Source organism: Hyperoodon ampullatus (genome assembly GCF_949752795.1).
Source record: "Hyperoodon ampullatus genome assembly, chromosome: 3".
Classification (NCBI taxonomy): domain Eukaryota; kingdom Metazoa; phylum Chordata; class Mammalia; order Artiodactyla; family Ziphiidae; genus Hyperoodon; species Hyperoodon ampullatus.
In genome coordinates, this window is record NC_136916.1 from 131,812,484 (window position 1) to 131,836,148 (window position 23,665).

Below are 23,665 nucleotides of genomic sequence, written 5' to 3' on the forward strand. Positions count from 1 at the left end.
GTCATTTCCACAGCTGCCTTGATTAGCAACATGCTCCTGGCTGATGCCAGGGCCTTAGCTTGTGCTTTCCTGGCAGGTCTAAGGGGCAAGAATGAGGGCAGACCTCAGTGCCTGTGGTGCCCGGACTGAAATTACTGCTCCTGCTTTTTCTCTTCATCAGGCAACTGGACCCCTCAGGAATCCCTACTTATCTCTCCTACCCCGAGGCTGTTCTATTTTAAAGTTCCCCCTTGTTATACCCTCCTGGGCCTCTGGGAATGGAGGGAGAGGAGGGACATTCAGGGAGTTGTATGTCTGCCTGCATATGACCAGCATTCCGTCCTTACCTCCCACTTACCAGGCTATATTCCCCTTATGGCTTCCCATGAGGGTTTCACTCAAATTTTCCCTTTTTTTTTTTTACTTTTTTCAGCTCCATACACCTCTCTCTCCCTCTGAGGCCCCTCCAGGGATAGGTCTGGAGGAGGCCAGCAGCCTGAGCTAGTCTCCTACTTGTCAAGAACCAGAAGTGCCTTGTTTGTGTTCTAATTTGGGGGGCCTGGAGGCCTCAGAGGAAGTTATTTATGTCCCTCTGTGGAAAGAGGTACATGATGTTATCAAAGATGTTTCCCATCCCAAAAGGAAATGAGAATTCAACCAGTGGCTACAAAGGGAGATATAAAACCTGAGATACACAGCTTCTCAGAAGAGCCTGGATCCAGGCTGCTTCTCCTGCAGGCTGAGCCCCAATGTTGTAGGGTTGATTAGAACTTTCTGATGAGTTTGGGGGGCCTCAAGAATAGAGTTTTGTACTTCCCTTCCCTGGGTAAACTGAGAGAAGGGCCCTAGAGGAGCCCCAAGTCCAGCCTGACTCAAGGCAATGACTTAGCAATGTTGAGTGTGTGTCCATGTAAGTAGCCCTGAGAGCAGCCCCAAAGAGGCCCATGCACACCTGGGTGGTACAGAAGAGCCTCTGGAATTGGCATTTGCCCTGAAGAACACAGAGCTGAGAAGGAGGAGGGCTCATAACTGTGACAAAGAGGAAGCAATGTGTGTGGAACTTGCTGACTACAAGCCAAGAAGGAGTTGCAGACATCAGCCAGGGAGCCGGGTGGACACAGGACAAGGACAAGCCCAGAGAGAGGACACCAGTGAGGGCAGAGGCTGGCCCACTCACAGGCATCCCTCCCTCACGGTCAGGACACTGTGCAGCCCCTGGAGTCTCAGGCTACCCCCAGGAAGAAGGAAGATAGAGAATGTTAAATGAACAGAGCAATTAGACAAAACTGATTGTTTTAAACTGGAAGGACTGAATTAAACTGAATTGGCAAGTTTAAGTTTTCTACCATTAGCAAAAACTGAATTGAGCCTACTTATGGAGATATAAGGAAAGCTCCCCCCACTTCATTTTTTTTGCACACCCAAACTGAAAAAATGAATATCATACCTGAGACAACCCTCACTTTTTTATCTTATTAGTTTAAACTTTCTTTCTTTTTTTTTTTACCATTTAAACCTTCTCATTCTATATGTTTTGCTCAGTTTATTGCTCACTAAATATTATTTCCTTTTTAAGCTTTTCTGCTTTCCCCCCATGTCTTCTATTTTATTATTGATTCATCTTTATTTTCCCATTTATTATTTATTAAAATCTCACTTTCTTATGTTTTTAGAGCTACATATATTTGCAATGAGTAGCAAATACTATATACATCTATAAGGTAATATCTTCAACCCACCAATTTAACACTTTTAAAAATTAAATAGTGTAAAAATATTTAAAATGGAAGACAAGCCAGGCAATTTAAGATAGATCTGTATAAGCTTAACTAACCAATAACATAGTTTGACCCTTTATATTTTTATAGCCAAACTTAAATATCCAATATAAAATTTAAAGTAGAGCAGCAGCACTTGATATCTGAAAGTTAATTTATATATATTGGTATATAAAGCATTTTTTGGAAAAGAGAGAATTTGTTATGATTTAAAATTTATATATTAGAGTCTTTTTTTTTTTTACTTTGAAAAATACCAGATCAGTGAGGTGACAGTCAACTGGTTAGTTAGTCACAATAAGTTGGTGAGCGAGGACAGCCTCCTATGGCAAACATAGCTGACAACTTCATGTGAACAAACCCAGTTTGCTAGAGCCTGCCTTCCAACAGGTGTGTTATCAAACATTCATCTCTCAACAGTCTTTGAAATTATCATCACAAACTTTCAATATTAAAGGAAGCTCTTTGCCCTCTTAGTAAATAGATTTAGATGAACCTGCAAATTCATGATAAGAAGCAGAGTAATTATAGATTAAACCTACATTTCATGGCAAATCATACTATAAATATTTACTCACCATCTACCTTGTCTATCTAAATAAAGGCTAATTGTTAATCCAGTGCTTTCAATGGTTTCAACTTACAAAAGCATTCATATCAATGGTATCTTAAAGTTTTCCTACAAGTTCCTGCTTCAAAAATATTTGACCTGAGTTTAACTTTATATTAAGGCTGAATCAAAAACAGTGAGGGGGAGGACCTTCAAGACAGCAGAGGAGTAAGACGTGGAGATCACCTTCCTCCCCACAAATACATCTACATGTGGAACAACTCCTACAGAACACCTACTGAACACTGGCAGAAGACCTCAGACCTCCCCAAAGGCAAGAAACTCCCCACGTACCGGGGTAGGGCAAAAGAAAAAAGAAAAAGCAGAGACAAAAGAATAGGGACGGGGGCTGCCCTGGTGGCGCAGTGGTTGAGAGTCCACCTGCCGATGCAGGAGACATGGGTTTGTGCCCCGGTCTGGAAAGATCCCACATGCCATGGAGCAGCTGGGCCCGTGAGCCATGGCTGCTGAGCCTGCACGTCCAGAGCCTGTGCTCCACAACAGGAGAGGCCACAACAGTGAGAGGCCCGCGTACCGCAAAAAAAAAAAAAAAAAAAAAAAAAAAGAATAGGGACGGGACATGCACCTCTGGGAGGGAGCTGTGAAGGAAGAAAGGTTTCCACACACTAGGAAGCACCTTCACGGGCGGAGACTGCGGGTGGCGGAGGGGGGAAGCTTCGGAGCCGCAGAGGAGATCGCGGCGACAGGGGTACAGAGGGCAAATCAGAGAGATTCCCGCACAGAGGATCGGTGCCAACCAGCACTCACCAGCCCGAGAGGCTTGTCTACTCACCCGTCAGGGTGGGCAGGGGCTGCGAGCAGAGGCTCCAGCTTCGGAGGTCAGATCCCAGGGAGAGGACTGGGATTGGCTGTGTGAACACAGCCTGAAGGCGGCTAGTGCACCACAGCTAGCCGGGAGGGAGTCCGGAAAAAACTCTGGACCTGCCGAAGAAGCAAGAGACCATTGTTTCAGGGTGCCCGAGGAGAGGGGATTCAGAGAACCGCCTAAACGGGCTCCAGAGATGGGTGCGAGCTAAGGCTATCAGCGCAGACCCCAGAGACGGGCATGAGACTCTAAGGCTGCTGCTGCAGCCACCAAGAAGCCTGTGTGCAAGCACAGTTCACTATCCACGCCTCCCCTCCCGGGAGCCTGTGCAGCCCGCCACTGCCAGGGTCCCGTGATCCAGGGACAACTTCCCCGGGAGAACACACGGCGCGCCTCAGGCTGGTGCAACGTCACACCAGCCTGTGCTGCCACAGACTCGCCCTACATTTGTACCCCTCCTTCCCCACGGCCTGAGTGACCCAGAGCCCCCGAATCAGCTGCTCCCCTAACCCCGTCCTGTCTGAGCGAAGAACAGACGCCCTCCCTCCGGCGATCTACATGGAGAGACGGGGCCAAATCCAAAGCTGAACCCCAGGAGCTGTGCGAACAAAGAAGAGAAAGGGAAATCTCTCCCAGCAGCCTCAGAAGCAGCGGATTAAATCTCCACAGTCAGGGTGATGTACCCTGCATCTGTGAAATACTGGAATAGACAACGAATCATCCAAAAATTGAGGCGGTGGACTTCGGGAGCAACTGTAGACTTGGGGTTTGCTGTATGAGACTCACTAGTTTCTGATTTTTATGTGTATCTTAAAATTGTTTTTAGAGCTTGTTGTCATTGGTGGATTAGTTTATTGGTTTGGTTGTACTCTTCTTTTTTTATTACACTTTAATTTTTTTATTTTAATAATATTCGTTTTAATTTTTTATTTTAATAACTTTATTTTATTTATCTTTCTTTTTTTCTCCCTTTTCTTCTGAGCCGTATGGCTGACAGGGTCTTGGTGCTCTGGCTGGGTGTCAGGCCTGAGCCTCTGAGGTGGGAGAGCCAAGTTCAGGACATTGGACTGCCAGAGACTTCCCGGCCCCAGTAATATCAATCAGCAAGAGCTCCGTCTCAACGCTAAGACCCAGCTCCACTCAACGACCAGAAAACTGCAGTGCTGGACACCCCATGCCAAACAACTAGCAAGACAGGAAAACAACCCCACCCATTAGTAGACAGGCTACCTAAAATCATAATAAGTTCACAGACACCCCAAAACACACCACCGGACATGGTCCTGCCTACCAGAAAGACAAGATCGAGCCTCATCCACAAGAAAACAGGCACCACTCCCCTCCACCAGAAAGCCTACACAACCCACTGAACCAACCTCACCCACTGGGGGGCAGACACCAAAAACAAAGGGAACTACAAACCTTCAGCCTGTGAAAAGGAGGCCCCAACACAGTAAGTTAAGCAAAATGAGAAGACAGAGAAATATGCAACAGATGAAGGAGCAAAGTAAAAACCCATCAGAGCTAACAAATGAATAGGAAATAGGCAGTCTACCTGAAAAAGAACTCAGAGTAATGATAGTAAAGATGATCCAAAATCTTGGAAACAGAATGAAGACAATACAAGAAATGTTTAACAGGGAACTAGAAGAAATAAAGAGCAAACAAACAACAATGAACAACACAATAAATGAAATTAAAAATTCTCTAGATGGAATCAATAGCAGAATAACTGAGGCAGAAGAACGGATAAGTAACCTGGAAGATAAAATAGTGGAAATAACTACCACAGAGCAGAATAAAGATAAAAGAATGAAAAGAACTGAAGACAGTCTCAGAGACCTCTGGGACAACATTAAATGAAGCAAAATTCAAATTACATTAAATTCTTCTTCCCAGAAGAAGAAGAGAAAAAGAAAGGGTCTGAGAAAATATTTGAAGAGATTATAGGTGAAAACTTCCCTAATATGGGAAAGAATATAGTCAATCAAGTCCAGGAAGTGCGGAGAGTCCCATACAGGATAAATCAAAGGAGAAACACGCCACAACACGTATTAATTAAACTATCAATAATTAAATACAAACAAAAAATATTAAAAGCAGCAAGGGAAAAGCAACAAAAAACATACAAGGGAATCCCCATAAGGTTAACAGTTGATCTTTCAGCAGAAACTCTGCAAGCCAGAAGGGAGTGGCAGGACATATTTAAAGTGATGAAAGGGAAAAACCTACAACCAAGATTACTCTACCCAGCAAGATTCTCATTCAGATTTGACAGAGAAATTAAAACTTTTACAGACAAGCAAAACTAAGAGAATTCAGCACCACCAAACCAGCTTTACAACAAATGCTAAAGGAACTTCTCTAGGCAGGAAACACAAGAGAAGGAAAAGACCTACAAAAACAAACCCAAAACAATTTAAAAAATGGTGATAGGAACACACATATCAATAATTACTTTAAATGTAAATGAATTAAATGCTCCAACCAAAAGACATAGACTGGCTGAAAGGATACAAAAACAAGACCTGTATATATGCTGTCTACAAGAGACCCACTTCAGACCTAGGGACACATACAGACTGAAAGTGACAGGATGGAGAAAGATACTCCATGAAAATGGAAATGAAAAGAAACCTGGAGTAGCAATTCTCATATCAGACAAAATAAACTTTAAAATAAAGACTATTACAAGAGACAAAGAAGGACTCTACATAATGATCATGGGATCAATCCAAGAAGAAGACATAACAATTGTAAATATTTATGCACCCAACATAGGAGCACCTCAATACATAAGGCAAATGTTAACAGCCAAAATGGGAAATCGACAGTAACACAATAATAGTAGAAGACTTTAACAGCCCACTTTCACCAATGGACAGATCATCCAAAATAAAAATAAATAAGGAAACACAAGCTTTAAATGACACATTAAACAAGATGTACTTAATTGACATTTATAGGACATTCCATCCAAAAACAACAGAATACACTTTCTTCTCAAGTGCTCAAGGAACACTCTCCAGGATACAGCATATCTTGGGCCACAAATTAAGCCTTGGTAAATTTAAGAACACTGAAATCGTATCAAGCGTTTTTTCCGACCACAACGCTTTGAGACTAGATATCAATTACAGGGGAAAAAAAACTGGAAAAAATACAAACACATGGAGGCTAAACAATACACTACTAAATAACCATGAGCTCACTGAAGAAATCACAGAGGAAATAAAAAAATACCTAGAAAAAAATGACAATGAAAACATCACAACCCAAACCTATGGGATGCAGCAAAAGCAGTTCTAAGAAACACATTTTTAGCAATACAATCCTACCTCAAGAAACAAGAAACATCTCAAACAAACAACCTAACCTTACACCTAAAGCAATTAGAGAAAGAAGAACAACAAAAAAAGCCAAAGTTAGCCAAAGGAAAGAAGTCATAAAACTTAGATCAGAAATAAATGAAAAAGAAATGAAGGAAACAATAGCAAAGATCAATAAAACTAAAAGCTGGTTCTTTGAGAAGATAAACAAAATTGATAAACCATTAGCCACACTCATCAAGGAAAAAAGGGAAAAGACTCAAATCAACAGAATTAGAAGTGAAAAAGGAGAAGAGCTGACACTGAAGAAATACAAAGGATCATGAGAGACTAGTACAAGCAACTATATGCCAATAAAATGGACAACGTGGAAGAAATGGACAAATTCTTAGGAAAGCACAACCTTCCAACACTGAACCAGGAAGAAATAGAAAATATTAACAGACCAATCACAAGCACTGAAATTGAGACTGTGATTTGTTTGTCCATCAAACAAAAGCCCAGGACCAGATGGCCTCACTGGAGAATTCTATCAAACATTTAGAGAAGAGCTAACACCTATCCTTCTCAAACTCTTCCAAAATATACCAGAGGGAGGAACACACCGAAACTCATTCTATAAAGCCACCATCACCCTGATACCAAAACCAGACAAAGATGTCACAAAAAAGAAAACTACAGGCCAATATCTGATAAACATAGATGCAAAAATCCTCAATAAAATACTAGCGAACAGAATCCAACAGCACATTAAAAGGATCATACACCATGACCAAGTGGGGTTTATCCCAGGAATGCAAGGATTCTTCAATATAGGCAAATCAATCAATGTGATACACCATATTAACAAACTGAAGAATAAAAACCGTATGATAATCTCAATAGATGCAGAAAAAGCTTTTGACAAAATTCAACACCTATTTATGAGAAAAACCCTCCAGAAAGTAGGCATAGAGGGAACCTACCTCAACATAATAAAGGCCATATATGACAAACCCACAACAAACATTGTTCTCAATGGTAAAAAACTGAAACAATTTCTCTAAGATCAGGAACAAGACCAGGTTGCCCACTCTCACCACTATTATGCAACATAGTTTTGGAAGTTTTAGGCACTGAAATCAGAGAAGAAAAAGAAAAACAAGGAATCCAAATTGGAAAACAGGAGGTAAAACTGTCTCTGTTTGCAGATGACCTGGTACTATACACAGAGAATCCTAAAGATGCTGCCAGAAAATTTGTAGAGCTAATCAATGAATTTGGTAATGTAGCAGGATACAATATTAATGTACAGAAATCTCTTGTATTCCTATACACTAAAGATGAAATACCTGAAAGAGAAATTAAGGAAACACTCCCATTTACCACTGCAACAAAAAGAATAAAATACTTAGGAATAAACCTACCTAAGGAGACAAAAGACTTGTATGCAGAAAACTATAAGACACTGATGAAAGAAATTAACACAATATAAACAGACAGAGAGATATACCATGTTCTTGGATTGGCAGAATCAACATTATGAAAATCACTATACTACTCAAAGCAATCTACAAATTCAATGTAATCTCTATCAAACTACCAATGGCATTTTTCACACAATTAGAACAAAAAGTTTCACAATTTGTATCAAAACACAAAGGACCCCAAATAGCCAAAGCAATCTTGAGAAAATAAAACGGAGCTGGAGGAATCAGGCTCCCTGACTTCAGACTATATTACAAAGCTACAGTAATCAAAACAATATGGTACTTGCACAAAAACCGAAATATAGATCAATGGTACAGGATAGAATGCCCAGAGATAAACCCATGCACATATGGTCACCTTATTTTTGATAAAGGAGGCAAGAATATACAATGGAGAAAAGACAGCCTCTTCAATAAGTGGTGCTGGGAAAACTGGACAGTTACATGTAAAAGAATGAAATTACAACAATCCCTAATGCCATATACAAAAATAAACTCAAAATGGATTAAAGACCTAAATGTAAGGCCAGACACTATCAAACTCTTGGAGGAAAACATAGGCAGAACACTCTATGACATAAATCACAGCAAGATCCTTTTTGACCCACCTCTTACAGAAATGGAAATAAAAACAAGAATAAACAAATGGGACCTAATGAAACTTAAAAGTTTTTGCAAAACAAAGGAAACCATAAACAAAAGAAAAAGACAACCCTCAGAATGGGAGAAAATAGTTGCAAATGAAGCAATTGACAAAGGATTAATCTCCAAAATATACAAGCAGCTCATGCAGCTCAATATCAAAAAACCAAAAAACCCAATCCAAAAATGGGCAGAGGACCTAAATAGACATTTCTCCAAAGAACATATACAGATTGCCCACAAACATGAAAGGATGCTCAGCATCACAAATCATTAGGGAAATGCAAATCAAAACTGCAATGAGGTATCAGCTCACACCAGTCAGAAAGGCCCTCATTAAAAAATCTACAAACAATAAATGCTTGAGAGGGTGTGGAGAAAACGGAACCCTCTTGCACTGTTGGTGGGAATGTAAATTGATACAGCCACTATGGAGAACAGTATGGAGATTCCTTAAAAAACTACAAATAGAACTACCATATGACCCAGCAATCATACTATTGGGCATATACCCTGAGAAAACCATAATTCAAAAAGAGTCACGTACCACAATATTCATTGCAGCACTATTTACAATAGCTAGGACATGGAAGCAACCTAAGTGTCCATTGACAGATGAATGGATAGAGAAGATGTGACACATATATACCATGGAATATTAGCCATAAAAAGAAATTAAATTGAGTTATTTGCAGTGAGGTGGATGGACCTAGAGTCTGTCATCCACAGTGAAGTAAGTCAGAAGGAGAAAAACAAATACCATATGCTAACACATATATACGGAATCTAAAAAAAAAAAAAAAGTTCTGATGAACCTAGGGGCAAGACAGGACTAAAGATGCAGATGTACAGAATGGACTTGAGGAGATGGGAAGGGGTATGGGTAAGATGGGACAAAGTGAGAGAGTGGCATTGACATATATACACTACCAAATGTAAAATAGATAGCTAGTGGGAAGCAGCCGCATAGCACAAGATCAGTTCAGTGCTTTGTGACCACCTAGAGGGTTGGGCTAGGGAGGGTGGGAGGGAGACGCAAGAGGGAGGGGATATGGGATATATGTATACATATAGCTGATTCACTTTGTTATATAGCAGAAACTAACACAACATTGTGAAGCAAATATACTCCAATAAAGATGTTAAAAAACTTAAAAATAAAAATAAAGTTATGTGAAATTCAAAAAAAAAGAAAACGAAAAACCAAAAACAAAAACAGTGTGAGGGATAACTTAGTTCCACATAAATAATTTAATTTCATCTGTTGTGTCTCTAAATCAAAGAGTAGATTTCACAAGATTGTGTGTATTTCACTCTTCCCCTGTTATTATATGTGCATAATGTCATGGTTAAGAATATTCAAACATTGCTATTTTAATTCTATCACTTCTAGTGTCCTTTTACTTTTTCTTAATTTACGTTTTAATTTACATATACTTAAATTTATTTTTTTCAGTTTTGAGTTCTTTGAGCTTTGACAAATGCCTAGAGTTGTGTAACCATAGACTGAATCAAGTCAAACCCTTCCATTAACCCCCAAATTCCCTTGTGTTGGACTTTTTAGTCAACCCTTCCCTCTCAGTCCCTGGCAAAGATTGATCTTTCTATTCTGGCAGTATTGCCTTTTCCAGAATGTAATATAAATGGAACAACCCAGTGGATAGCCTTTAAATCTGGCTTTCTTCCCTAGTATAATGCACTTGAGATGCATCCATGTTTTGTATGTATCAATAATCACTCCTCTTCATTGCAGAGGAGTAGTTTATCCTGCTTTTATTGCTTGAGTAAAGTGTTTATCCATTCGTCAGTTGAAAGACTGGTTTGTTTCCAAGTTTGCTACCCTAAATATTCACATATAGGCTTTCATATGAATATATTTTTTCATTTCTGGAGTAAATTTTAGTAAATTTTCAAAAAATTGCATTGTTTTAAAATTTTTATCCTGTAGTTTATCAGGTGAAATGCAGAAAGCTCAGACATAAAGAGGACAGCTGTGAGGATAGTTAATTAAATTTGTTAATTTTCCCCTTCACTCTGTCCTGTGGCAACCTTTTAAAGCTCTCCATAATTGACCTCTGATTTCCTTTAGGCTTAACACCCCTGTCTCTTTTAGAAATAGAAAACTATAAGACATATTTTTTTTGTACTCAGCAGCTTTATTCCTAATAGCCAAAAAAATGGAAACACCCAAATGTCCATCAACTGATGTGTCATATCCATATAACAAAATGTTATTTGGCCATTAAAAGGAATGAAGTACTGATATATGCTACATCATGGATGAACTTTGAAGAGATTAAGGGAAAGGAGCTAGTCACAAAAGGCCACATGTTCCATTTATATGAAATACCCAGAAAAGACAAATTCATAGAGCCAGAAAGCATATTAGTGGTTGCCAGGACCCAGAGGAAGGGGGGAAAGGGAAGTGTCTGCTAATGAATATGGAATTCCTTTTGAGGGTGATGCAAATGTTCTGGAAGTAGATAGTAATAACGATTGCACGACTTTGAGACACATATTTTTAAATTCAGCCTTGGCTAGAAATTGTAGTTGAAGGCAAAGAACATGTCTCAATCTGCAGTTTATTGGAGAACTTCAAGAAAGTAGACCCTGTAGATAGCTGCTCCGAAGAGACAAGACTGAACCAGTCATTTTGTCTTATTCAATAAGAGTAAAAACTGGAGAATATTTAGAAGACTTTTACTTTGAAAAACTTGTGAATGTAAATATTAAACTACATTAGAGTAGTGATACCATATTGTCAGATATATACATATTCTGTAAGTTGTTTTCACATTTTTTCTATCGAGTTATGATTGTAAGAGTTCCCTTTAAATCCTGTCTTAAGTAATTAGTGTTGTCTTACATAACCCTGATCTTGTGGCTAAGCTACCTTTAATTATTTGTTATGGAAACATTAAATTTACTCATTATATGTTCATTATAGGAAACTAAATTTGTTAAAATATTGTTTTGTACCATACTAAGTTTAAATAAGCTGCTATAAGAAAGTGACCCAGATATGTAGTGACTCAAATGAGAGAAATTTTTTTTCTCTGGTAATAGTCCAGAGGTAGACAGATAATCTAGGCAAATAATAGACTCCATTCCATGGGGTCATTTGGGTATCTAGGCTCCTTCTCTCTTGTTGCTCCATAATCATGTAGAACAGGAATCAGTAAACTTTTTCTGCAAAGGGCTGGATGGTAATTATTTTGGGCTTTGTGGGCCATACATTCTCCATCATAACTTCTCAAGTCTTGCATTGTAGCATGAAAGCAGCCATAGACATATAAATGAGTGGGTATGGCATTATTCCAATAAACCTTTATTTACAAAAACAGATGGCAGGCCACATCTGGCCCATGGGTTAAAGTTTGATGACTCTTGTCCCAGAGTGTGATCTTTGTGTTTGAAGCTCCATTCATGCTCTGGTTTGTGGGAAGGGATAAAGAAGCAGTGAAAGGCAAGACGTTACTTACAAGTGGACACATCATTTCTGCTAACATTCTATTGACCAAAACTTAGTCACATGGCCACATCCATCTAGTTCCAACTGAGGCCTGTGAATGTCTCTACCTGGGCAGTCATGTACCTAAGTAAAAAGTGGGGGGTTGATTATCAAAAGAAAGAAGAGAGTGGATATTGGGGAACAATTATTAGGCTCTGCCACTCACCTCAAGTTGTAATACACAGCTAGCACTGTGGTCTTTAATGATTTATAGCTTCTCTGAATCATTCTGGAACTTAAATCTGTGATTGTCTTTGCTTATTAGTCAGAGGTATTCAAGAAGCTCCCTCTCTTCATTTTCTCCCTATGAGCATCAGCAAAATCAGAATCCCAATCAAGCCAGAGCCTGAACAAAAACTGAAAGACCCACAGAAATGGTCTACATTGAAAGGAGAAAGAAGATGTGCAGAGGTAAGAGACCACAACTCCAGAAAGGATCCGAAAAAGATGGAGAAGGTTGTGGCCTTAAGACTTTCCAGTTCCCATGAGGCCTGGGTGCTTCCTGCTTTGAGTTCTGTGCATCTTCCTTGAACTCCCTCTGTGCTTGAGCCTCCTCAGTTGTGTGACAGGTAACGTTTTTGAAAAATTGCATGTCTAAAACTGTTTTTATTCTATACTCATACTTGATTGATAGTTTGGGGATGAAATTCATTTCTCCTCTGTAGGTTGAAGACATTACTCCATTTTCATCTAATTTCCAATGTTGAAGTCAAGAAGTCAAAAGCGTTAGCTTTATCCTTAGTGATCTAAAACGCCACAAGTATGTGCCTTGATGTGATCTTTTTTTCAACCATTTTGCTGCGTTCTCAGTGAACTCTTTAAATTTGAAAACTTTCATCCTTCAGTGCTGGACAATTGTCTTGTATTCTTTTTTTTTTTTTTTTTTTTTTTGCAGTACGCGGGCCTCTCACTGTTGTGGCCTCTCCCGTTGCAGAGCACAGGCTCCAGACGCGCAGGCCCAACGGCCATGGCTCATGGGCCCAGCCGCTCCGCAGCATGTGGGATCTTCCCAGACCGGGGCACGAACCCGTGTCCCCCGCATCGGCAGGCGGACTCTCAACCACTGCGCCACCAGGGAAGCCCTGCCTTGTATTCTTTCTCTGATAGTTTCTTCCCCTCCATTTTCTCTTGTTCTCACTTGCTGTGGCACCTATTAGACTGATGTTGGACCTCCTGGGTTGATCTCTTATTTTGTTTTGTTTTCTCTCCTATTGTCTATCTCCTAGTCTTTTTGCTCCACTTACAATTTAAAGTTGATGGTATCTTCAATTTTAAATTACAACCCTTTAAATTTTTATTTGCTATCTTATTTTTAATTTCTAAAGAGCGTTTTTTGCTGTTTCTGAATATTCCATCTTTATATAGCATCTAAATAATTTTATTATGGATAGCATATCTTCTTATTCCAAAGTATTCTGCTGCTGCATTGCCTCTGCTTCCTCTGGGGGGTTTCTCCTTGATTATTTTGCTTTCTGTCTTAGAATTTGGAGGACATCCTCAAATATCTGGATGTCCCATGGATTTCCATTTCATGCTCTCATTTTAAATAGTCCAGGTGACATTATCCCCATTATAAGAGTGGGAAGCCTGAAGCTCTCTAGGACACCTGACCATGCAGAGGGGAGCTGAGCCTGGCACTCAGCCATCTCATTCTTAGTCCAAGCTAAGCCCACTGTATAATGAAAGCACCTGCTGAAAGTCAGTGCCCTGAAAATGTCTGCAGTGTCCCTAAGCAAGAATTAATCTTAGGCCACTTGCTTAAAAGCTGCTCTAGAGAGAAAATTCACTCAAAGAAAGCTCTTTCTATGTTGATTCTTTCTCTAGAGGCAGCATTCATAGGACAAAAATAGATTTGTCTCTAGCAGAGAAACCCAAGGATGGGTCACAAGATGTCCTGTTTACCAGGAAACTCCTTCAGGGGGTGACCAGAGGCTGGAGTCTCTAATTGCCAGAGCAGCCCAGAGTGGCTTCAGGATGGGGAGGAGAGGTTCTCTGGCTGAGACATCTCACTGTAAGTGGAGAGGAGATGGTCCAGCTTGGAGATGCAGATACTGCAGAGAAAACCCTTGTAAAGCATGGAAACTTCCTCAACTGGACAACAGGTCTGTTTAGGTGGAACAAGACCAGCATATACTTTTCTTTAACATTAATAGAGATTTTCTTCTTCTCAAAGACAAAGAACCAACAATGGTAAAGCAGGAATTACCCAGACAGAAGGAATAACCCAAACCACAGTTCCATTCTCCGAATTAGCACAGCTCAGTAAGGAGGGAGAAGTTGACTTCGTGCAAAGTTTCAGTGTTTCACCAAAAATTAAAGAGACCAAATAAAGGCAACCCAATCCAGGAGCTATGGCAGCTGAGATGAAAATAAACAAGAAAGCTTCAGGTTCTAGGAAGAAAGGATTACAACATGTCAATTTTAGGATTGTTGATTACACGGAAAGCACTGATATTTTCATTCGGTGTCCAAAACACCTAGGAACAAAAACATTTTAAAGTATGAAATTATCTCCCAGGGGAATATAATGTGAAACACTTCCATTTCCGGTTCCACAGTGCACTTGTCCATGCAACTTTCTCACAGAGTAGGACAGAAACACATGCCCATTAGACCTCTTTGGGCTTGCTTCCAGCAGAGGAAAATGTTCTGGGTGAAATGGCATGCCAGTAAACAGCACTGGACTTGGATTTTATTCATCCTAAAGAATTGGGGTGGGAAGTTGCTTTCCTTTCTTAGCATAAGCTACTGCCCTGGGCAGCCAAAGAGGAAATAGGAGGGCGGTGAGCTGGAAAGGGTCTCTAAGTTCTGGTCCTGTTGCTGTCACTAACTAGGTCTTATTGGGCAAGTCACGTAATCACTCACAACCTGTTTCCTTATTTATAAAAGGAGACAGTTAATAGTTCAAAGCCTTTTTTCACCTCCAGTTGATCTGGGAAGCTTTGAAAGAATACAGATGCCTGGGACTGAATCAGAACTTCTGGGAGTCTAGGTTTTTAAAGCTCCCCCAGTGGTTCAGATGAGACCACTCCATAGGCCAGTATTTTAGGAGTAACTAAACAAGATGTTCAAGATCCCTTCCAGTTCCAAAATTCTCTGATGGGAAGGCAGAGAAGAGAAGGTCAGGGAGAGGTGCTCTTCTGTGCCACAGAGCAGCAGCATCTGCATTACCTGGGAGCTTGTTAGAAATGCAGGCTCCAGGGGGAGGAGCTCAAGATGGCTGGAGTAGAAGGAGAGAAGCTCACCTTTCCCCCTGCAAACACTTCGAAATTCAGGCTCTTGGGCCCTATTCCAGAAGTTCACTGAATTCTAATCTATACGTTAACAAGATTCCCAGTGATTCATAAATTCATAAATACATGAAAGATAGCCCTGCTCCATTCTACATAATCAGCAGTGAACCTGCCTACCTATATTCCAATGGGTCATTTTCCTGCCCAGTCTCTGTGTCTTGGCCAACCCAGGAACACAACACGAGGGAAACATGCGACTTCAGGTGGTAACTCTTACTGGGGGCCATGCTCCTCAAAGAATGAGATTTCAGGACATTGCCACCTCACTATAAGTCCCCTTTCAAACTGGTCATAAATGGCTGTGAAAGCAAAAGTGAGGCCAGGGCTTCCCTGGTGGCACAGCGGTTGAGAGTCCACCTGCCAATGCAGCGGACGCGAGTTCGTGCCCCGGTCTGGGAAGATCCCGCATGCCACAGAGCGGCTGGGCCCGTGAGACATGGCCGCTGAGTCTGTGCGTCTGGAGCCTGTGCTCCACAATGGGAGAGGCCACAACAGTGAGAGGCCCGCGTACCGCAAAGAAAAAAAAAAAAAGTGAGGCCAAAGGGAGAGCTAGGCTGTGTGTGTGTGTGTGAACATATGTGTGTGTGTGAACATGTGTTGCATTTTTCTTCCAGTTGTCAACCAGATAAAATTTCCCAGAAGAATTTCTAGAAGTGAGGTTGACAGTGTTGAGAAGGAAATTTTAACTTGTGTTTGACTGCTTGCTAGTCCTTTTGATTATGGCAGGAGGAAATAAAATATATTGCAGCTCACTTTCTCAGACGTTTGTTATTCTTACCCACATCCTGTCTTGAGAGTTGATCCCCAATGGAAGAAAAAAAAAACACCTCCACACAGAAAAGACCTATTTCTGCTCTTAGGGGAGGGAGAGAAGTCTGATTTACAAAATTTGGATAAGACATGTAAAAGACAGAATTTAAAAACCAGGAAGCAGGAAGCAGGTGAGGCCGGGTGTCGGAGGCTGCGGCGGTGGCCCCAGGAGCTGCGGATCCGCGCCCCCTTGACAAAGGCCCAGCCACCTGGCGCCATGAGCAGTCCTAGCCTGGGCGCACAGCTGAGAAGCATTCCGCACCCCCCACCACGACTAACAAGGTGTTTCCACAAAGCAGGCATCCGACTCATCGCACCTAACCCAGCAACTCAAATTCACCACCTCAGAGTCCCGCCACCATATCAAAGACGAGTTTCAGCTGCTGCAAGCTCAGTACCACAGTCTGAAATTCAAATGTGACAAGCAGGCCAGCGAGAAGCTGGAGATGCAGAGTCATTATGTGATGTCAACTACAAATTGGCATTTTCCATTGGCACTTGCCATCTACCTCTATAAGGATTAAATCATGCGCTGCTGCAGCTGTTGACTTTCAACACCTCCTGAAAGGAGTTCAGGTGGAGAGCAGAAATGAGGCACTGGGTGCTCTGGGAAAAACTGGCAGAACAGTCCTTCAGATAGTTAGATATTTTCAGGAGACAATTTTATGGGCCCAGATCCTGTATCTCCTCATATCTAGAAAAGCACTAAAATCCTTCACAGTGACAACTGCTCCTTGTGAATAGCAGTAACCTTCACGAGACTAGCAGCAACCTTCTGCAAAAATATGTGCTTGATTGCCTGTATTCCCCCTTCACCAAAATCACATATATACTGACCTTTCCGCCTGCCTCTTTGAAGCAGTTTCTCAGAGCTATCTGGGATGCTGTCTTCTGGGCAGCAGTCCTCATTTTGCTCCAAATAAAACTTAACTCGCAACTCTCATGCTGTGCAGCGGGCCTCTCACCGTTGTGGCCTCTCCCGTTGCGGAGCACAGGCTCCGGACGCGCAGGCTCAGCAGCCATGGCTCACGGGCCCAGCCGCTCCGCGGCATGTGGGATCTTCCCGGACCGGGGCACGAACCTGTGTCCACTGCATCGGCAGGCGGACTCTCAACCACTGCGCCACCAGGGAAGCCCCCCACCTTTTTTTTTAAGTCGACAGTGACATACTACGAAATGTCCTACGGCTTGAACACGAAGACGCACAAGCAGGCTGAAATCTTCAAGAGGCTGAATGGGATATATGCCTAGGTCCGGCCCTACATTCCCCAAGAGCAGAGGGCCAAGCAGGGCGCTGCTTCTGAGCTGAACCCCATCAGCCGACAGCAGCTCCAAGCCCACCAGCTATCCCAGCTGCAGGCTCTGGCCCTGCCCCTGACCCCACTGCTTGGGAGGCTGCAGCCCCCTTCGCTGCTGGCAGCTAGCGCAGGCACCGGCCTCCTCTCGCTCTCTGTGCTGGGCTCCTTGGCCCACCTCTCCAAGGAAGACAAGAACGGGCATGATGGTGACACCCACCAGGAGGATGATGGCGAGAAGCTGGATTAGTGGGTGGCTGGGATGTGGAGGGTGAAGTACAAAGGGGAGTCAGACATAGAGAGAGAGGAAGGTTCAGCTCAAGACACATTATAGCTCGGGATTGGCTAAACTCTGCTAGTATTTATGGTAGCCGCCTGCTGGGGCCCTCACCCTGCTTGTGTGCCACCCACTGGCTTTGCTCCTACCCCCGACTCCCGGCCTCCCTCTTCCTCCCCTGCAGCCTCAAAGGGTGAATACCTGCTCATACCACAGATTAGGCAAGCTGAGGCCTGGAGGTGCAGGTGGGAGGCCAGTTCAGAAGGGAGCAGAACCTCAAGAGGTCCAACACCACGTGCACTTCCCCGATTCACACACGTGTATCTGACAGTCCTCCTGCCGTCCCCCTCTGGGCACACCTGGTCTCCCACGCTTGCACTTCATGCAAACACAATGCTAGCTGCCCCTCCCCGCCCTGGGCGTCCCACATCTCCCCCTCCCGCCCACTCACCCTCCACTAGTTCCTGATGCCCACGCCCACCTGGTCCTCCCCACTCCCCCACGAAAGAAAGAGGGGCTGGGGACAGCAAGCTTAGCCCCCAGAGCAGGGTGGGGTGGATGACAACCCAGAATTCCCTCCCAAATAAAGATGAGGGTACTCTAAATAAATAAATAAGTAAATAAAATAAAAATAAAAACCAGGGGGAAAATGATTCAAAAAATCTTCCCAGACAGAAGAAAATCTATTGCTATTTTTTTCTTAAGAAAAAAGCTCCCGGGGACTTCTCTGGTGGTGCAGTGGTTAAGAATCCACCTGCCAATGCAGGGGACACAGCTTCAAGCCCTGGTCCGGGAAGATCCTGCATGCCGCAGAGCAACTAAGCCCGTGCGCCACAACTACTGAGCCTGCGCTCTAGAGCCCACGAGTCACGACTACTGAAGCCCGCACACCTAGAACCTGTGCTTCACAACAAGAGAAGCCACCAAAATGAGAAGCCCGCGCACCGCAATGAAGAGTAACCCCGCTCGCTGCAGCTAGAGGAAGCCCACACGCAGCAACAAAGACCCAATGCAGCCAAAATAAAATTTAAAAATTAAAAAAAAATTTTTAAAAAGCCCCAGTTTCATCCTTTTATGGCATTCCACTGAAATAAAATTCTTAAGAGAAGCCCTAAGCCCCATGGGTGTTGCAAGACTGGTGTTCATTACAGGAAACAGATGATGTCCTTCCTATGAATGCAAATATTTCTTCTGCTACTCTGAAGATGTGCCATTTTTACTTTCTCTTCCAAGCTAAAACTGAACTTTTTATGGGAATTTTTTCATAGTTATTATTCATAGAAATTATTCCTGATATAACACAGGAACAATGTCTATAACTCGCCCGGTTTTGTAAAAGAAAGAAATCCTTGTCTAAGAAGGGTAGCACTTTTTTATCTCTATATCCATAAATCAAATCAAAATTTGGCAGTCTTGCAAATGGGCTTCCAGGTTGCCTGGTCCTAGGACTGAGGACAAGAAAAAGGTTCTCCCCAGGTCCACGCACAACCTCTACCCTCCAAATCCACCACACATATCCCTCCACTTACATTACCTCCACTTACATTCTTGCTTCCGAAGGATAGGTGAGCCAGTGGCCATTCAAAACACTAATATTGATATAAATTTCTCAGATCATTATCTTTGGAGATTCAACAGACTGGAAAGTTTGGAGAGGAGGTTGGAGGGAGAGGGACTGAGTAACAGACATGAGGCAGATGGCATTCTGCAGCAGACACCCTGAAGGTAGGGGTCAGGTTTGGACAGTAGAAAGGCAGCATGATAGTTTGGAGATTCGAGGGCCAAGGAGTAGGTTTCATGCAAGGCAGGAGAATGCTACAGAAAGATTAGAGAACATCAAGTTCACACTGCATTTTATCTCAGTCTTTTGATGGCTGACCCAAGCCCCTCCTCTGTATGTACATGGTAGACTGCCAACCCTATCCTAGGCCACTTTTCCCAAGTGACACTGAGCAGTGTAAGGAACAGAGATGTGAAGAAAGACCCTTACCCATGTCCTGACTTTCATAAGATCCAAGCCTCAACCTTGGCTGCATTCTCTTTTCTCATTTCAGGTTTTATTTTTTTAATAAAGAAAAATCTAAGTTCTACACTGTTAAATATGTGTTACACATATGTACATGTTTAAACAGGAGCATTCACATCACATTGACTTGTGGATGTCATGACTCTTCCTACCATCTCTCTAACATATACACATCTCTCACAAACAGAATAACCAATAAAAGATTTTGCAATCTTTGAATATTTCGTGAGTCAAAAATGTCTCTACCTCTTGGGGCTGCCCATTTCACTACTTGGCAGCATTTTGAAAAGATAACATCTCTCCCCTCATATTGAATGTAAATATGCTTCCATGTAACATTTCCTTTTTGATCCTCATTCTTCCCTCTGGCTCCAAACAATAAATTTAATTTTCATCCTACCACACAATGCTTCAGCTATCTGAAGAAGGCAATCAACTCCTCATAGGACTATCTGTCACTGTTCAATGCATTAAGCTATCTTTTGTTCACACGCCCAAATGAAGGAAATGATTAAATCATAAAATTTCTCATAAAACCCTGGGCAAGCCCTCTCCTGATAAATCCAACATGATAATGCTTGTTTACAACTCTTTGCCTTACCTTATGCCAACTTCCTTGATTAATTGTCACAACATGTCCTAGTCAGCTTGGGCTGCTAAAATAAAAGTGTTACAGACCGGGTGGCTTAAACAATAAGCAGATACTGAAACCAAATGGATACTGGTGAGAGTCCTCTTCTGGGTTTCAGGCTGCCATCTTCTCATTGTATCCTCATATAGCAGAAAGAGGGAGAGAGAGCTCTTTGGGGTCTCTTTCATAATGGCACTAATCCCATTCGTGAGGCCCCCACCCTCATGACCTAGTTACCTCCCAAAGGCCCCACCTCCTTTTACCATTACATTGGGAGTTAGGATTTCAACATATGAATTCAAGGGGGACAAAAACACTCAGTCGATGACACCACCACAGACTTAACACTGTACTGCCTCCTTCTTGATTTGTTTCTACAAGACAACTCCACAGTTGGATTAGAACCTCTTTTATTCTTTTTCTTTTCTTTTTTCTTTCCACACCACTGTTTCATTAGGGATTTCATTAAGGTTCAGTCTCTAAGGATGAGGGAGTTACTTAGGGTGCACAAAGCCTCCCCAGATCTCATAGTAAACCACCAGCTCAGGCTCTTTGGTGGGATCATGGACCCCTTCCAGGTGCAGATTAGTATAAGGATGCTGCTTTGGTTCCACGCACGGGTTGGTGGGTGGGGTAATTCTCCCCCACCCAAAACATGAACCACATGAAGGCCACAAAGCTGAAGAGCTGCTTACACACGAGATTCCAAGAAGCAGACATGGGGGACGTGTGCACACAGTTCCTGATGCACACGTCCAGGTCCCAGTGACTTGGTTCAACCTCAGGTCTGGGTGGTCCCAGACACACCATGGATCCCTCTCCTGCCATGAACTGTCAGGGAGCTTTGGGTAGTCACCATACCCCATGCCATCATCAGCCAGGGCTCATAATCTTCCACCCACATATTATACTTCTTGGCTGCGGCTGCCCGTTCTTCTGAGGTCTTGGGATAGGGCCCTGGGAGCATGTCCTTTATAATATGGGAGGCTATCTGTGCTCCCAACGACACCACATTTCAGCCTTCCCTCTGCAGCCCTCAGTCTCCCAGGACCAACCCCCAGCCACTGCCATCTTCATCTTCTTCCCTGGAAACTCTTTATAGACAACAGTCCTAAACCAAATGTCTATTTAAGACCCTATGGTTCAGGGGCTTCCCTGGTGGTGTAGTGGTTAAGAATCTGCCTACCAATGCCAGGGACACAGGTTCCAGCCCTGGTCCAGGAAGATCCCACATGCCGCAGAGCAACTAAGCCCATGTGTCACAACTACTGAGCCTGCACTCTAGAGCCTGTGAGCCACACAACTACTGAAGCCCGCATGCCTAGAACCCGTGCTTCGCAACAAGAGAAGCCACCACAACAAGAAGCCCACACACCACAACGAACAGTAGCCCCTACTCGCCACAACTAGAGAAAGCCTGAGTGCAGCAACAAAGACCCAACGTAGCCAAAACTTAATTAATTAATTAATTAATTAATTAATTAATTTAGAAAAACAAAAAAAAACCTATGGTTCTAATTTAAGCTTGTGATTTTTTTTTCCCCAACAAACACATGAACATGATTAGCAGTGCTCTCTTTCTTTTAGTGAATTAGATGGTGCACTGATCACATTCTTTTTTAGACTAACGAGTCTCAACTTTGTTAGTACATTATAGTTACTTCAGGAGCTTTTAAAAATCATGATGCCCAGGCCATATTTCAGACCATTTAAGTCAGAATCTCTGGGATGGAAGTCAAGCATCAGTATTTTCAAGTACCCCCCAGATAATTCTAATGTGCATCCAAGGTTGGAAACCATCCAGAAGGGGAAAGAAATGGAGGAAGACCTCGACGAGAAAGGCCAACCAATGTGAGAAACGTGAGGTTTTGGCTGATTGATTTGATGGCTGATTGAATGAATGGTTGGTTGAGGGGAGGGAAGGCATGGTTCTTGATGTGATTTAGGGTTTAGACCTAAGTTGGAAAAGATATCGAAATTCCCATTTTCAGAGCACAGAGCAAGAACATGGCTATAGAGACCTATATTTACCCCTCACCTGGGCCTGTTCAGAACCTTCCCTGGCTGGGAGGATTTCTCTCTCTGCCTCCTTTTCCCTCCACTGCCACTGCAGGTCCTTCTGATGACCTCTCCACCTGCCAGCTTCAGGTGGCTTCCATAGTTGCTCCTGCTGCTTCGCTTGAAATGGCAGTCCATGTGAAGTGCAGCTCTCAGGGTGGCAGGCAGTAGGAAGACAGGAGGGAAATTTCTGCCAGTGCCTCCCTGGTGACATCTGGCTCACACACTACAAAGGCAACTCATTCACCTACGACTTCAGAAAGTCCCTACATTTCAGCTGGCACTCAACTCCTCTCACAGGAAGCCTCTGCTGATCCACTTCCCAATTTACGTAACACTAATGCTTTACACAAAGCAGAGGTGGGTCAAGAAACGTATGTTGAATAAATAAATTTGACTGCTCTTCTTTTTTTCATAGCACTCATAACACTTACATCTGTCAACCTGGCTAGACTAAAACCTTTATGTGTAATTTCTTTCCAGTAGATCCCCAGCACCTGTCAGGTGGCTCTCAATAAACATTTGCTAAATGATGAATGAATAACTAACTAAATAAATACTTCTGGGGCTTCCCTGGTGGCACAGTGGTTGAGGGTCCGCCTGCTGATGCAGGGGACACGGGTTCGTGCCCCGGTCTGGGAGGATCCCGCGTACCGCGGAGCGGCTGGGCCAGTGAGCCGTGGCCGCTGAGCCTGCGTGTCCGGAGCCTGTGCTCCGCAACGGGAGAGGCGACAACAGTGAGAGGCCCGCGTACCACAAAAAAAAAAACAAAAAAACTTCTTTTGAATCTCACACAGCACCCACTATAAGACTAACTCTAGAAATATTTGGTTGATTGATGTTAATCCAAAGCAAGGAAGTTACTGGAAAACTAAGACATTTCTGGAAACTGCAATGCCCTAAGTCTCCATTATTTCTCTGTTTCCAGCTCCCTGGTGATATTTTGCTATTTCCTCAAATGTAAAGCAGCATCAGTAATGTGCTTTAGACTGGGCAGAGCGTTAATAAAGTGAGTGTGTGTGTGAATTAAAAAAATAATAAACCACGCAGCAGAAGAAGCTGCAGAGCACTAAATGACAGTAGTCACTGAGGGATTGTTTCCTGCTGCTTCCTGTCCCACGGCGCATGTGC

The 23,665-nt window shown here is 42.7% G+C and overlaps 2 pseudogenes across 2 annotated transcripts; one reads left to right on the top strand and one right to left on the bottom strand.

Annotated features, from left to right (window-relative positions):
• Positions 1-14,170: 14,170 nt before the first annotated feature.
• On the top strand, positions 14,171-17,792 carry LOC307049638 (TLE family member 5-like; annotated as a pseudogene). Its single transcript has 4 exons — positions 14,171-14,246; positions 16,298-16,446; positions 16,530-16,708; positions 17,409-17,792. The product of its transcript is annotated as a TLE family member 5-like (transcript).
• A 2,639-nt stretch (positions 17,793-20,431) lies between these two features.
• Positions 20,432-21,491, bottom strand: LOC307049639 (NADH dehydrogenase [ubiquinone] 1 beta subcomplex subunit 8, mitochondrial-like; annotated as a pseudogene). Its single transcript has one exon. The product of its transcript is annotated as an NADH dehydrogenase [ubiquinone] 1 beta subcomplex subunit 8, mitochondrial-like (transcript).
• Positions 21,492-23,665: the final 2,174 nt, after the last annotated feature.